The sequence below is a fragment of the Somniosus microcephalus genome, chromosome 2 (genome assembly GCF_052327205.1).
Source record: "Somniosus microcephalus isolate GS21.2 chromosome 2, FLI_Smic_1.0, whole genome shotgun sequence".
NCBI classification, from domain to species: Eukaryota; Metazoa; Chordata; class Chondrichthyes; order Squaliformes; family Somniosidae; genus Somniosus; species Somniosus microcephalus.
This window is the reverse complement of record NC_140988.1, coordinates 26,276,050-26,293,215: the sequence shown is the minus strand read 5'-3', so window position 1 is coordinate 26,293,215 and position 17,166 is coordinate 26,276,050.

The following is a 17,166-nucleotide window of genomic DNA, read 5'->3' as shown; positions in this document are numbered from 1 at the left end:
CATATAGGCACAGCATATATAGTCAGAGAATAATGTCAGATGTTTACAGGTAATCTTTCTAACTGCCATTTATCACACCTCGGCAGAGAGATAATCACAGCAATCAAAGGTGTGAATGGTGTCCAAACAGGTTAGTCAGGAAAACATTACATCAAAGAGCAATGAGGTGGGGTCACAAGGGGTCAAATGTTGCAGATGCTGGGGTCTGTATGAAAAACAAAAAAACAGACAAAAAACATTTTTTTTGCTGGAAATCACAGCAGGTCCGGCCGCATCTGTGTGGAGAGAACAAGCCAATGACGACTCGAGTCTGGATGACCCTACGTCAGGTGGGGTTACATGTAGCGTGACATGAACCCAAGATCCCGGTTCAGGCCGTCCTCATGGGTGCGGAACTTGGCTATCAGTTTCTGCTCGATGATTTTGCGTTGTCGTGTATCTCGAAGGTCGCCTTGGAGAATGCTTACCCAAAGATCGGAGGCTGAATGTCCTTGACTGCTGAAGTGTTCCCTGACTGGGAGGGAACACTCCTGCCTGGCGATTGTTGCGCGGTGTCCGTTCATCCGTTGTCGCAGTGTCTGCATGGTCTCGCCGATGTACCATGCTCCGGGGCATCCTTTCCTGCAACATATGAGGTAGACAACGTTGGCCGAGTCACATGAGTATGTGCCATGTACCTGGTGGGTGGTGTCCTCACGTGTGATGATGGTATCTGTGTTGATGATCTGGCATGTCTTGCAGAGGTTGCTGTGGCAGGGTTGTGTGGTGTCGTGGTCGCTGTTCTCCTGAAAGCTGGGTAATTTGCTGCGAACGATGGTCTGTTTGAGGTTAGGCAGCTGTTTGAAGGCAAGTAGTGGAGGCGTGGGGATGGCCTTAGCGAGGTGTTCATCGTCATCAATGACATGTTGAAGGCTGCGAAGAACATGGCGTAGTTTCTCCACTCCGGGGAAGTACTGGATGACGAAGGGTACTCTGTTGGTTGTGTCCCGTGTTTGTCTTCTGAGGAGGTCTATGCGATTTTTCGCTGTGGCCCATCGGAACTGTCGATCGACGAGTCGAGCGTCATATCCCGTTCTTACGAGGGCGTCTTTCAGCGTCTGTAGGTGTCCATCACGTTCCTCCTTGTCTGAGCAGATCCTGTGTATTCGCAGGGCTTGTCCATAGGGGATGGCTTCTTTAACGTGGTTAGGGTGGAAGCTGGAGAAGTGGAGCATCGTGAGGTTGTCCGTGGGCTTGCGGTAGAGTGAAGTGCTGAGGTGTCCGTCTTTGATCGAGATTCGTGTGTCCAAGAATGAAACCGATTCTGAGGAGTAGTCCATGGTGAGTTTGATGGTGGGATGGAACTTGTTGGTGTTATCGTGTAGTCTTTTCAGTGATTCTTCGCCGTGGGTCCATAGGAAGAAAATGTCGTCAATATATCTGGTGTATAGCGTTGGTTGGAGGTCCTGTGCAGCGAAAAAGTCTTGCTCGAACTTGTGCATGAAGATGTTGGCGTATTGGGGTGCGAATTTGGTCCCCATGGCTGTTCCGTGTGTTTGGGTAAAGAACTGGTTGTCGAAGGTGAAGACATTGTGGTCAAGGATGAAGCGGATGAGTTGTAGGATGGCGTCTGGAGATTGGCTGTTGTTGGTGTTGAGTACTGAGGCTGTCGCAGCAATGCCGTCATCGTGGGGATACTGGTGTAGAGTGCCGAGACGTCCATCATGGCGAGGAGTGTTCCTGGTTCGACTGGTCCGTGGGTGCTGAGTTTCTGTAAGAAGTCTGTAGTGTCACGACAGAAGCTGGGGGTTCCCTGTATGATGGGTTTCAGGATGCCCTCAACGTATCCAGAGACTAATGTAGGAAGTCACACAACACCAGGTTATAGTCCAACAGCTTTATTTGAAATCACAAGCTTTCGGAGCGCTGCTCCTTCGTCAGGTGAAGTGAAGAGAATCATATAGGTACAGCATATATAGTCAGAGAAAACTGCCAGATGATTACAGGTAATCTTTCTAACTGCCCTTTATCACACCTTGGCAGAGAGATAATCACAGCAATTAAAGGTGTGAATGGTGTCCAAACATCCAGGCTCGAGTCGTCGTTGGCTTGCTCTCTCTGCACAGATGCAACCAGACCTGCTGTGATTTCCATAAAGTTTTTTGTTTTTTTTCTGTTTTTCATACAGACCCCAGCATCTGCAACATTTGACCCCTTGTGACCCCACCTCATTGTTCTTTGATGTAATGTTTTCCTGACTGACCTGTTTGGACACCATTCACACCTTTGATTGCTGTGATTATCTCTCTGCCGAGGTGTGATAAAGGGCAGTTAGAAAGATTACCTGTAATCATCTGGCAGTTTTCTCTGACTATATATGCTGTGCCTATATGATTCTCTTCACTTCACCTGACGAAGGAGCAGTGCTCCGAAAGCTTGTGATTTCAAATAAAGCTGTTGGACTATAACCTGGTGTTGTGTGACTTCCTACATTTGTCCACCCCAGTCCAACACCGGCATCTCCACATCATACTCTGACTAGTTTGCCCAGTTGTACAGCAGCCTCGGTCCTTAAATGCCACCAAAGGAAAGGTTGGTAAACTTGTTTTTTTTTACTTACCTTCCTGTGGAGTTAGGAGAAGCCAAACTACATTCTGCCCATAATGGTCCCGCGGCATCCAGCGAACTGCCTCTGGAGGTGTGACAGATGGCCGCAGCTCCCCGGCAATATTACAATGAGGCCCAAGTCCCAATGATCTGTTTTTAGTGATTTTGGTTTGGGGATAACTCGTGGCCAGGACAAAGCTAGGTGGGAAAGTAAGCTGTGAGGAAGGCGTAAAGAGGCTCCAAAGGGATATAGACTGGTTAAGTGAGTGGGCAAGAAGGTGGCAGATGGAGTATAATGTGGGGAAGTGTGAAATTATCCACTTTGGAAGGATAAATGGAAAAGCAGAATCTTTTTTAAAAGGTGAGAGACTAGTAAATGTTGGTATTCAGAGGGATTTGGGTGTCCTTGTACACGAATCACAGAATCACAGGTGCAGCAAGCAATTAGGAAGGCATGTGTATGTTAGCCTTTATTGCAAGGGGGTTGGAGTATAAGAGTAAGGAAGTCTTGCTGCCATTATATAGGACTTTGGTGAGACCACACCTGGGGAACTGTGTACGGTTTTGGTCTCCTTACCCCTTGAGCCTGCTCCGCCATTCAATAAGATCATGGATGAACTTCTACACCAACTCCACTTTCCCACCCTATTCCCATATTCTTTCATTCCCTTGGTGTCCAAAACTATATCAATCTCAATCTTGAATATACTCATCGACTGAGCATCCACAGCCCTCTGGGGTAGAGAATTCCAAAAATTCACAACCCTCTGAGTGAAGAAATTTCTCCTCGCCTCAGTCCTAAATGGCCAACCCCTTATTCTGAGATTATGGCCCCTAGTTCTAGACTCTCCAGCCAGGCGAAACAGCCTCTCAGCATTTACCCTGTCAAGCCCTCTAAGAATGTTATGCTTTTCAATGAAGGAACCAAAAAAACTGATTTGAGTTTTGTGTAATTGGACAGCACTAAGTTTTTTTGTAACCTATAATAGAAAACAGTAAATCAATGTCTCTTTATTCTTGAGTAAAAAGAAAAATAAAGATTTGCATTGATATAATGTTGTAGGAATTGACGATTTCCTAACCAATAACTGAGGTTGACTCAGGAGATCAATCAAACAGGTCTTTAATGTAAGACTAAACGAGTTCAAACAGTTTGTTGAGATCGATACAGGAGAACCACGAAAACAGGTCTTAACAAGATGGAGATTCCACGAGGACTGCCCGGACAGTCACGTGGTTTGCGATGTGACATCATTGCGTTTGCCCACGTTTTCCCGCGCTCTTAAAAGGGCCACGCCCCGTACATACAAACACTATATACAAAACACAGTAATGTCTAACACAATGGTACCGGCTTAGGCTGGTGTTAGAACATCGTTAAAGGGAATTATATACAGTTGCCCAGAGTCATTCAGTGGCTCCACCACAATGTTATATAATGTCTTTGAGAATCATCTCAACCATTTGATACAAATTACTTTTTGATGTACAGTGACTATTGTTAAGCAGGATAATGTGGCAGCCAATTTGCATTTAGAAAGATCTCTCAGACAGCAATGAAGTGAGATGAATGATCATTTAATCTGCTTTTTTGGTGGCTTTGATTGAGGGACAAATGTTGCTGGGGAAACCAGGTGCACTCGCTGCTCTTCTTTAAGAAGTGACATAGGGGCCTAGAAATTGGGTATAGCCCCGCTTGAGGCGTTAGAACTGGCGCTGCGCAAAGTTTATAGTCAGACGAAACTTATCGCTGCCTGGCGAGATATTGGGTTGCATCGCCCCCAAAGGGGATTGAGGTGCTAACTCAGACGTTGCACGGGGCTCCTAAGGCGCAAAAGTTCAGGCGCTACCCAATATTGGCGCGGACGGGCGCAGCGCAGGTGATCTCAATTACCGGAGACCACGAGACTTCCAGGCGCCGGCCGGCTCTTAAAGGGGTGGGTCAGTCAGCCTGAGCTGCTACACTCAACGCCCTGTAGGCCTCAGAATCGGCGCTCGCCCTTCTCTGGCGCAGGAAACTTGGTGAGGATGGAGAAGGTGAGACAGAGAGCAGAGCGCTTCAGCACTGAGGCTCTGGACCAGTTGGTGTCTGCAGTTGAGCGCCGTCGAGATGTTCTGTATCCTGACAATGGCAAGAGGCCGAATCAAAAGGCTTACCGGCGATCTTGGAGGGAGGTTTCTCAGAGGGTCAACTCCAACAGCATGGCGACCAGGACCCCTGTTCAGTGCAGGAAGAATTTCAACGACCTCACTCGGGTCGTTAGGGTGAGTGTTGGTTATGCAAACTTCTGATTCCCTCCATCTGCATCTAACTTCGAGGACCCTGTTGCCATGATGCCCCAATGGCCATCTGTCAGCAAGCACCCATGGCCCTTTCTGGGCACACACATGGACATTTCACTCAAGGTCACATGTAAGGGCCCTTTGCACCATGGGGGGCATGAGATGATCTCTCAAGGCATCATGGAAGGGCTCTTGCACCATGGGGGGCATCAGATGATCTCTCAAGGCATCATGTAAGGGCTCTTGCACCATGGGGGGCATCAGATGATCTCTCAAGGCATCATGTAAGGGCTCTTGCACCATGGGGGGCATGAGATGATCTCTCAAGGCATCATGTTACAGAACTTCCCCTTCTTTCCCCAGCAGTCCAAGCTGGCAACGATGCGAAAGGAGCAGCGTCGAACCGGTGGCGGACCTCCACAAGTGGTCACTCTCACGGATCTCGAGGAGAGAGTGCACTAGATTCTTGGAGGACGTCTGTCTGGTCCTGTTACCACTGCAGCTGCCGACCCTATTATGTCCGTGTATAATTGAGACACAGACTGCAGGAGTTGATTATAACAAGTCTTTACTGAATGGAGACAACCTGGAAACTGAAACTACAGAAGCCTGCTAGGGCCTTTTATACAGGGGTGGTCACTGCCGGTACTGCAGTCTGAGACCAGTTATTCCCTTAAAGGTACATACACAACAATTCCTCCCCTTTTAGATAAACAGTACATAACATTCATTTAACAACTAAATAATAACTAATTACAATTACAATTACGGTTGCTAGATACATTGGTTGAAGTTAAGCAATTATAAGTTCAGTCTTTGAGGAGGCTTCCTGATTCTGTCTGGATAACGCCTCTTTGGGATATCAGGTTCTTCTGGCAAGGTTGAGTTGGGATCAATGTTGTTGTTTGGTTCGTCTGCTTCCAATATCACCGATTCTGCGGTAGATGCAATTGGTACTTCGGTTTCATCGCCAGGTGTATCAGATCGTGGTGTGGAGTTGACGTTTTCCAGTGACTCTAGAATCTGGTCTCTCCAACGTCCACATTAGAGGTCCTTGCCGTGTACAGATCATTCCTGGCTGCCATTTCTCTGTGCGGTAGTCCCGGGCCAAAACTGGTTGACCTATCTTAAAACTCCTGGTCGGCCTTTCATTCATATTCTGAAACTGCCTGTTCTCCACATCCCTTCTGACGTTTGGCTTAACCAAATCCAAGCGGCATCGTAGTCTTCGATTGAAGAACATCATGGCTGGAGTTTGGTTGGTAACCGCATGTGTCGCATTCTGGTAGGCAAACAAGAAGTTATCCACCTTGTGTTGTAGGGGTATATCTTCATTACACATTGCCTTGATAGCCTTCTTGAATGTTTGAACAAACCTCTCGGCCAATCCATTAGTGGCTGGATGATATGGGGTGGATGTGTAATGCTTAACACCATTGTTCTTTAAGAACCTCCGGATCTCTTCAGACACAAACTGTGGTCCATTGTCAGAGCAAATCTGTTCAGGCAGCCCATTCCTGGCGAATATGGTTCGTAAGACTGTGATAGTTTTTTCTGTGGTTGTTGAGGACATTTTTATTACCTCTGGCCACTTTGAATGTGCATCCACCGCAATTAAAAACATCGAGTCCATAAAGGGACCAGCAAAATCAATGTGCACCCTTTGCCATGGAGATGAGGGCCACTCCCATGGATGTAGAGGGGCTTGTGGTGGGGCGTTTTGGACCTTCTGGCATCCAGTACAACTCTTGGTCATCTCTTCGATTTCTCTATCGATTCCCGGCCACCACACAAACGCTCTGGCTAAGTTCTTCATTTTTACCCCTCCCAGATGACCCTCATGAAGCTCATTGAGCATTCTATCCTTCAATTTGGGTGGAATTACTACTCTGGATCCACACATCAAGGTTCCTCTGCACACTGACAGCTGTTCTCTTCTCGGCGAGAATGCTGGCAGCAGTGGTTCGCCATGTGCTGGCCATCCCTTCACCGTTAAATCATAGACCCAGGAGAGTGTCGGGTCATTTCGTGTTTCCTTTTCTATGTTTGCATTCGTCACAGGGAGACATTTGACTATAGTCGAGTGGAATAACTCCACTGGATCCACTGCCAGTTCCTCTTCCACCGTCGGCAATGGTAGGCGCGACAATCCATCAACATTCCCATGCTGTTTAGTTCCTTTGTACTCGATGTCATATTGGTGTGCCCCTAGGAACAGGGACCACCTCTGTAGCCGTTGTGCCGTCATTATCGGTACGCCCTTCTGAGGGTTGAAAATGGAGATGAGAGGTTGATGATCAGTTAGTAGAGTAAATTTCTGACCGTGCAGGTAGTGATTGAACTTCTTCACCCCCCACACCAGGCTGAGAGCCTCTCTGTCAATCTGGGCGTAGTTACGCTCGGCTGAAGTTAACGAGCGTGACGCAAAAGCTATTGGCCTCTCTGAACCATCAAGGAATTTATGTGACAGTACCGCCCCAATGCCGTAGGGAGACACATCACACGCCAGTCTTATCGGTAGTGATGGGTTGTAGTGAGCCAATACTTCTCTTGAAGTGATTAGGTCCTTACTCTTCTGAAAGGCCCGCTTACATTCATCGCTCCATTTCCATGCCACTCCCGTTCGTAGTAGGGCGTTCAGTGGATGCAGAATTGTGGACAAATTCGGCAAAAACTTATGGTAGTAATTCACCAATCCGAGGAATGACCTCAGTTGCGACACATTTTCAGGCGCTGGAGCCTTAACTACCGCTTCAATTTTGTCAGGGGACTTATGCAACCCCTCTTCATCAATCACGTGGCCACAATACGATATCTGTTTCTTAAAAAACTCGCACTTGGGGCGATTGGCTCGTAGCCCATGTTCACGTAGTCTAGTGAGCACCTGCTCTAGGTTGGCAAGGTGTTCATTGTCATCTTCACCTGTCACTAGGATGTCGTCCAAGTAACACTGAGTCCCCGGAATCCCTTGCAGGACTTGTTCCATCGCTCTTTGCCATATCGCCGGAGCTGATGCTACTCCGAATACCAGTCGATTATACTGGTAAAGACCTTTGTGAGTGTTTATCGTGAGATACTTCCTAGAGGATTCTTCAACCTCCATCTGCAAATATGCTTGTGCTAGGTCAATTTTTGTAAAACGCTTCCCTCCAGATAGTGAGGCGAAGATATCTTCTATCCTTGGAAGAGGATATTGTACTGTGTGAAGGACTGGGTTCACCGTCACCTTGAAGTTCCCACAGATGCGAACCTTCCTTGGCTCCTCAGACTTATTGTTTAATGTTTTCTTCATGACAGGAACGATGGGTGTCGCCCACTCGCTCCAGTCTACCTTAGATAACACGTCTGCATTCTCCAGATTCTCCAGCTCTGCCTCGACGGCTGGGCGAATTGCATATGGTACCGGTCTTGCTTTGAAAAACTTGGGAATTGCATTCTCCTCTATTTTTATCGAGGCGGTTACGCCTTTAAGAGTGCCCAGTTCTTGTTGAAATACCTCTTTGGCGTCAGCTAAGATTGTTGACAATCGTCCAGGAGTGACGTCGTCATCCTTTTTACCAGCCACCATCAGTGCCTGAATGGAGTGCCAGTCTAAACTTATCTTTCTGATCCATTCACGTCCCAATAACGGTGGTCCACCATCTTGCAGAATGTAGATATACAATTTCCGTATTTTCTTGCCGTTGTATTCGACAGGCACCCTTATTTTTCCTCTGGGGTATACTTTTTGCCCCGTATACGTCCTCAAGACAATGGATGTCTCTCTCAAGGGTATGTGTGAGAATAGCCGCTCATAGTCTCGTCGATTCATGACGGTTAGAGCTGATCCTGTATCCAATTCCATTTTGACTTGGGACCCTGCTATCGTGAGGGTGACCCAAATGGTTCGGTGATCCTCTTTTGTGATTACATTGTGAAGTTTGAGACAGCTTAGTCTCTTGTTCCCGGATTCACTATCGCTCATCTGGTCTTCGGAACTACTGTCCGTCATCTTTTGTACTTTCCTGTACGGTTCCTTAGTAGCCTTTTTGTTGTCGTTGGTCTTCTTCCCAGACCTGCAAACTCGTGCAATGTGTCCCATCTTTCCGCATTGCCTGCATATTTTGTCCTTGGACCAGTAGTCCTTCTGGTCATGGTTTGTTCTGCCGCAGCGATAACATTTTGCAAATCCCCGTGTCATTTCGTGGGTGCCGTATTCCTGTGGCTTTTGTTGTATTTCCGCAGCTCCCCTTGCTGCTGCTTCGTACGATACTGCCACGCTGAAAGCCTTATCTAGTGTCAGCTCTTTCTCTGAGAGTAACCTCTTCTGGGTTCCTTCACTCAGGAGTCCACAGACAAATTTGTCCCGTAAGGTATCTGCCAGTCCTCCTCCGAACTGACAGTGCTTTGATAGCTTGCGTAGTTCCGTAAGGTAATCAGCATTGCTCTCATTTTTATGCTGATTTCTCCTGTGGAATTTAAATCTTTCTGCTATCAGCAGCGGTGTAGGATTTAGGTGTTCCTGTAGGATAGCAACAATTTCGTTAAAACTCTTCGCCTTCGGTTTGGCTGGAGTAATCAGGTCCCGCAATAGGCCGTACGTTCTTGCGCCCATTAAATTTAGCAATACCGATGCCTTTTTCCCCTCGGCTATTTCGTTTGCCTCGCAATATACCTCGACTCTTTCCACATACGTGGTCCAGTCTTCTATTGCATTATCGAAGGCAGTGATATCGCCAGTCTTTGGCATCTTGAAAATCTAAGATGGCGCCTCCCATGCTTTGCCTTCGTCCCCGATGGATCAAAATGGCGCCTCCCGCACTTTTCCTTCTTCCCCTCCGAGTTAAGATGGCGCCTCCCGCGCTTTCCCGCCGCTGCCGCTGCTGCCAACGCTGTTGCTGGCGATTATATTTATTTTACTATCCTGTAATGGCGACGCCCTATGGTCTTCGCGCCTCCCCGATCGCTGCTGCCAACGCCGCTCTCCGCGGTATTTATATTTTTCTATCGCGTTTCAATATTTGCTCCGTTAATTGAAGAACTGTTCCCGTCGTGGAGCGGACCCTCTGGGACACTTCCCTCCCTCTTAGGTCCGAACGCTGCCCGGCTTCGAAGCACCGGCCGCGCCCTGTGTGCTCCACCCTCTCTCTCTCTCTTTGCTTCCCGACTCGCTGCCCGGCCCCGTTGCAGAGCCACCCGATCGAGCTCTAGCCCGCCGCAGCCCAGGAAGGATCAGTGCACTACCTGCCACCAGCCCGATTAGCTGGGAAACCACAGACTGGAGAACAAAGCCTGGCTCTCGACAGTCTCTCCCGCACTTTTCAATTCGATGATTTGGAGGGCGGTTGCCCACGGTCGACGCCCGTTTCTCGAGTTTCTTTGGATTATTTTTTTTTTTCTTTCTTCTGGCTTCAACCTTCAATAACGTCGCCTGAGGTGCTGCCGAGTTGCAGGTAAGTTCGTTTCTTACTCGTCGCCAGTATTATGTCCGTGTATAATTGAGACACGGACTGCAGGAGTTGATTATAACAAGTCTTTACTGAATGGAGACAACCTGGAAGCTGAAACTACAGAAGCCTGCTAGGGCCTTTTATACAGGGGTGGTCACTGCCGGTACTGCAGTCTGAGACCAGTTATTCCCTTAAAGGTACATACACAACAGACCCCATTCTCGACAGCGAGGGTAAGGCTCTCACCTTTTGCAGCTGTCTCCTTCCACTTGGTCCCCCCGCCAGCATGCTTCCTCAGTGTGCCGCAATGTGCCATGCCTTTCCGCCAACCTGTCCTTTTGCTAAAGCCACTCTTCCACCTCCCTGCTTTCAGATGATGCATCACCAACTGGGGCTCCACGCCCTGAAGCTGCCAGTGCCAGTGCCTCCGGAGGCGAGGATCAGGAGGAAGCCGGACCATCCGTTCCAATCTCAGGGGAGCATACACATGTACAGACTGGGGATAGTAGTTCCCTGGATGGGAGGGGAGGGGGCTCTGAGGATCAGGCAGTTGCCGGACCAAGCGGCATGCAGCAACGCAAGGGGGGTAGGCAAGTTCGGCCACTGTCTCCCCGGAGGGAAAGGCAGGTAGTGATGACTGCTGCACAGAGTGCAGAGGAGGTGCGTCGCCTGGCTGAAATGAGCACCCAGGCCCAGCTCAGGCACACTGAGCTGATGGCTGCAGTGGGGAGGATGCCTCAGTCAATAGATACACTGGCAAAGAGTGTGTTGGACTTCGGGGCAACAATGGAGCGGACTCTTCAGGGCTTCGGGGCAACAATGGACAGGACTCTCCAGGGCTTCGGGGCAACAATGGAGAGGTCTGTCGAGGGCTTCGGGCCAGCAATGGAGAGGACTCTCCAGGGCTTCGGGGCAACAATGGACAGGACTCTCCAGGGCTTCGGGGCAACAATGGAGAGGTCTGTCGAGGGCTTCGGGCCAGCAATGGAGAGGACTCTCCAGGGCTTCGGGGCAACAATGGACAGGACTCTCCAGGGCTTCGGGGCAACAATGGAGAGGTCTGTCGAGGGCTTTGGGCCATCAATGGAGAGGACTGTCCAGGGCTTCGAGGCCGCTATGGAAAGGACTGTTCAGGGCTTCGGACAATCCCTGGAAAGGTCTGTGCAGGGCTTGTCCGAGGCAGTGGAGCGGTCAGCACCGGCCTTGTCTGAAGCAATGGAAAGAACTGTCAAGGGCTTCTCCGAAGCACTGGCACCTGGCTCACAGGTCCTCACTGCTGCCACGCAGTCACTTGCCGGCCTCGTCCACACCCAGATTGAGGCAACGCGAACTCTCACTGCAGCCACCCTATCTGCATCAGCTAGGATCACCCCGGGCCCTTCCAGTCCCATACAAGGCCAGGAATCAGTGGAGCATGCGATTGTGGCGGATGAGCCGAGCCGGTCCCCTCAGAGAGCCAGTGTGTCGTCCGACAATGGTGCAGGTGTCCTCTCTCGGCAGGTGACCATTCCACATCCCAGCGCTGGTACGTCTGCAGTGCAGCTGCCACCACCTGCAGTGCACACTGCTTCCAGCCATGCTCAGATCAAGCATCCTGCGTCCGCACCCTCCAAGCCCAGAGGTCGGCCAGGCCGTCCCTCAGGGGCTTCTGCGCTTCCAGACAGTCAGCAGGCGTTCCCCAGCCTTCACCCCGCCACTGGGGTTCAATTACGTAGGAGCAGCAGGGAGGGAAGGGGCCGAGCGCGAAAGAGAAGTCATTCTCCATCAAGGGGCCAGCAGTAGAGGGAGGTGCTGAGATGTTTCTTTGGCCAAAATCAAGGAGACCCTCACCTGTTGGAATTGTTGGAAATAGTTTGTTTAGTTTGACGGCTTTGCCGAAGAGTTAACTGTTATTTTGTTAGTTATGGTTTCTGTTGACATGACGTTGTTTTGCTGTAATGAAAGACTTTTGTGACAATAAAGAGAAGTTTAAATGTGCTATGGTGTACGTGACTAATTACAGTGATGCTGGCCTTCAGAGGCTTTGAAACATCCAAAGTGCGCAGCAGTTAAGACACTCATCATTCCGCCAGAGGGGCCTCGATACGAGTCCTCATGAGCCTGTGATGGATGGCCCTTCCACTTTCAGGAGCCCTTCCATCTTCCTCCTCCTCCTCCTCCTCGTCCGCATGCTCCTCCTCCTCCTCCTCCTCCGCCTGCTTCTCCAGGGTCAGAGGGAAGGTGATGAATTGACGCCTTCGCCTATAAAGGGCAGCTGTAACTTGCCGGATGCAGCAGTGGACTGCAACCTGAGAGATATTCGCGATGTCCCCAATGGCTCACTGAAAGGATCCGTTGCCATAAAAATTGAGGCCAACAGTCAGTTTAGCGGCCACCGACAGAGAGGTCATGCACCGTAGACGCGGCTGCAGATCCTCAGCAAGCAGGTGGCACAGCTCAGTAACAACGTCCATCCCGAATCAGAGCCTTCGCACACACTGCTCCTCTGACATGTCAAGGTATGACACCTGCTGCCTAAAGACCCTCGCAGCATGCCCTCGGATTGGCCGACCTCCATTGCCCCTCCTCCTTCTGGCCAATCCCGGCCCTCTCTCCAGCCGTCTCTCTGTCCCTTCATAGTGTTCGGCCATGAGGCCGTGGCCCTCCAAAGCATCTCCCATTCCGATGCCAGTTGGTCAAAAGGCTGTTGGGTCTAGTGCTCCAACTGCTCCGGACAGGTTTGAGGGTCCCAAGTACTCTAATGCTAAATTCCAAAAACTCTGCTCCACAGTAGCTCACCAACTCTCTCCACCAACGATCGCAATGAACAGGCCAAGTGGCTGAAGCTTCTGTACTAGAGCTGTCCCCTTTAAATAGCGCCCCCCGACTCCGAGAAGGGCCTGCTAATGCTCCTTCGAACTGTCACTAATAGCGCTAGGTGTAAAGGCTCCGGGCGCCACCCAATATCCGCTCAGGCGCCCCTAAAAGGCGTTGCACAATGAAATGACATCATGATCTGCTTGCGCTCGCGGGCGCGTGCAAACACTTAGCGCAGGCGTTAAATGTATAGTCAATATGGGAGTTGTCGCTATCTTCATTGCGCCCGCCCCAACATTAGGTTACGCCCCAATTCTCGGTCTCTTTAGGCGCTAACCGCTGGCGCAAACAACCGAATTTCTAGGCCAGGATCTTTAATCCAACTGAAAGGGTAGACAGGGTCTCAGTTCAACATTCCGTCCAAAGGACAGCACCCTTGACACTACAGTACTTCCACCGGCCACTCCAACACTGCCTGAACCCTGACCCGGCTTTCTGAGTGAAGGCATCTCATTCGCGAAGCAGACTCCTAATGTGATCTCTGCCACGCTCTCCCTTCCTTTAAGACCCTCCTTAAAACCCACCTCTTTGACCAACCTTGTAGTCACCACTCTTAATAGCTCCTTCTTTGGGTCGGCATCCATTTTGTTTTTAATTACCCCCTCAGTGAAGTGCCTTGGGACATTTTTCTACACTAAGGGCGCTAAATAAATGCAAGTTGTTGTTGTATGGATAGGATCGGCCTCTACTGGGATCCCCCTTCCCTCTCCACCTTCCTTTTCTACCAGCACCGCCCCCCCCCCCACCCAAACCATTGCAGTCAAATGGCCGATTGCCAAACACTGACTAAATTCGCACATGAAGAATGACCATTTGACTGAAGTAATGGATGGCAACCAGCATCGGTGGAACTGAACCCCAACAGAAGTCAACAATTTCAGGAGGTGAGCGGAAATTGGTATCATTTCATTGGGCCATTTCTCTACAGGCTTACACACTCCACAGCTGAATGATTTTTATGTCATTTAATCCAGTTAAGTGACTTGTTAGGTGCTTGAGAATGTGAAAGAAGTATCATTACAAGCATATTATGAGTAAATGGTTTTCTTTTGCTCCCATTATGGAATCTGTGTTGTACACACCATCAATAGCAATACAGTGCCTACAAGTCATTTTGATTTAGGTTCATTAAAATCTATGAAGATAGAGCATTTAAGCATTTATGCAAAAAAAAAGGAAGTAATCGTTCAAAATGATATTGCCAATGTGTGGTCGAACTCCAAACCATCATAAACACCTTCACCGAAGCATACGAGAGCATGGGCCTTACACTAAACATCCGTAAGACAAAGATCCTCTACCAACCTGCCCCCGCCACACAGTGCTGCCCCCCGATTATCAAAATCCACGACAAGGCCTTGGACAACATGGACCACTTTCCATACCTCGGGAGCCTACTGTCAACAAGGGCAGACGTCGACGATGAAGCCCAACACCGCCTTCAGTGTGCCAGTGCAGCCTTCGGTCGCCTGAGGAAGAGAGTGTTTGAAGACCAGGACCTCAAACCCGGCACTAAGCTCATGGTCTACAGGGCAGCAGTGATACCTGCCCTGCTGTATGCCTCAGAGACATGGACCATGTACAGCAGGCACCTCAAAGCACTGGAGAGGTACCACCAACGCTGCCTCCGCAAGATCCTGCAAATCCATTGGCAGGATAGGCGCACCAATGTCAGTGTTCTTGCTCAGGCCAACATCCCCAGCATCGAAGCTCTGACCACACTCAATCAGCTCCGATGGACGGGTCACATTGTCCGCATGCCCGATACGAGACTCCCAAAACAAGCGCTCTACTCGGAGCTCCGGCACGGCAAGAGAGCCCCAGGTGGGCAGAGGAAACGCTTCAAGGACACCCTCAAAGCCTCCTTGAAAAAGTGTAACATCCCCACCGACACCTGGGAATCCCTGGCCCAAGACCGCACAAAGTGGAGGAGAAGCATCCGGGAAGGCGCCGAACTCCTCGAGTCTCTTCGCCAGGAGCAAGCGGAAACCAAGCGCAGGCAGTGCAAGGAGCGCACGTCAACCCAAGCACCCCACCCACCCGCCCCTTCAACCACCGTCTGCCCCACCTGTGACAGAGACTGTAGGTCCCGCATTGGACTAATCAGCCACATGCGAGCTCATTTTTAATGTGGAAGCAAGTCATCCTCGGTTCCAAGGGACTGCCTAAGAAGAAGAAGAATTCTGTGCTTTGTCTGATGTCTAGCAGGAAGTGAGTTGAACTATGCAAACTCATTGGACTTGAGGCCCTTAAAAAGCCAGTATAACAAAAAGCATCAGTCTGAGCTGGGTATAAACTGCGCCACCCAGGCTAATTTAAAAAAAAAGTGTTTTCAGAGCTATGAGTCAATGAGAACTGAAGGGTTCGGAGGAAAAGTGAGAGCTGAATAATGCTACAAATGCTGGAGAGAGCCATAACATCAGTTTGTTCCACACATCACTTACGAGATAAGCTATGGTTTTCCCTATGCAGAGTGTAGTTAAGCTGGCCTGCACTGTACAGTATATTGCTCTGCATTTAATTGGTGAATAATACAGTAAAGAACCATTGTGGCAACAAGTTTCACTTTGTGCCTCCTCAGTGATAAAATCAAAAGAATGAAAATACAATTACATGTAATGGATACAAAACACTCTTTTGGGACCCAGACAGCTACTATTGAACATAATTACACATTAATTAGTGTCTGTTTTGCTTTGCATTCCTCTTTATTGTGAAACACCATCAAGGAATGAAGGAGTGGCCGGCGAGGTTACCCAATGCCCCTGAATATTACACTGCCGCCGACTGGCTCGGCAGGTGGTCTTCTGGAGTCTTAACGGCGGTTAGACGTGGCTAATGTATAAAAGAGCTAACAGCTCTGGACATTGCTAGCCATCGCGGGTTTTTTTTTCTTTCCGTGTGGACGTTCCCCAACATCAGGAAAGACAAAATAACAACAGAAAATGCTGGAAAAACTGCCTGAAAACAAAAAGTTGTAATTGCCATTTTTTAAATAGTTGCACAAGTGCATTTGTTTGCCTATTGTTGCTGGCCCATGGAAATCCACCCTGCAGCGTGAATCGAACAGAATCCTGAGCAGGCAGAGCCCCAGCACACCGTAGAACTGCTCCAAGTACAAGCGGTTGCGCAATATTAAAGGACTTATTCAGTTATCTGTCAGAAGCAAAACTTTCCATACTATATTGTTTCTGGTTTTTTTACTGTGTTTTTTTTTTAATGTCCCCCTAAACACAAATTTAAAACATGTGTTGCCATTTACTGTCAATACCCTGCAAGCATTTCCCACCTCCCTCCCACTTCCAAACTCATCTGAAGTCGTTTTGTTTTCATATCCGTGGACTCTGCATGCCACATGAGCTAGGTTGAGACTGTCAGGTCAAGCAGCTCGGCAGTGTGGCGCCTGCTGGGACAGTTGACAGCTGAAATGATTTCTGCTACAGTGGAATTTAAGTCTAATAAGCACCTATGCATCTCCTTTTTCTCCACCTTTCCTGTACGCCCACAGCACAGGAGATCAAAAGGCTTTCAGCATGAATAAGGTGTTGGTGAGGTACTTTGCTGTATTAGCACAAAAACAGTGATTGCCTCCATGGCATATTAATTGCATATTTGTGTGACTTATATTGACGTTAAAGCTAAGGAAGTGACACAGTCCAGTTTTGTCATTTTCAGAAGCTGTTAATTTTTGTGTATACATCGAATGATCTTCAAAACTATAATAGCATTTTAAATCCAATACTGTGTTTATTTCCCTTTTCTTTTGGTGGCCTGTGCTTCATTGTGCTCTTTTGCATTTTACATAGATTGTAACTGCACCATGCCATACTCCAATAGCTAAAACAAATAACTAAATCTAGAGAATACTGCCTTCATAAAATACCTTGTTCAGTGACACCATTGCACAGCAGCACAACACAATCAGGTGCAGGTTCAATCCCTCGCCACACTGAGTTCTAGATCTGAATGTTATCATTTGTGGGGAGGCAGAAAGCAGAGGCAAGAGGAAGGG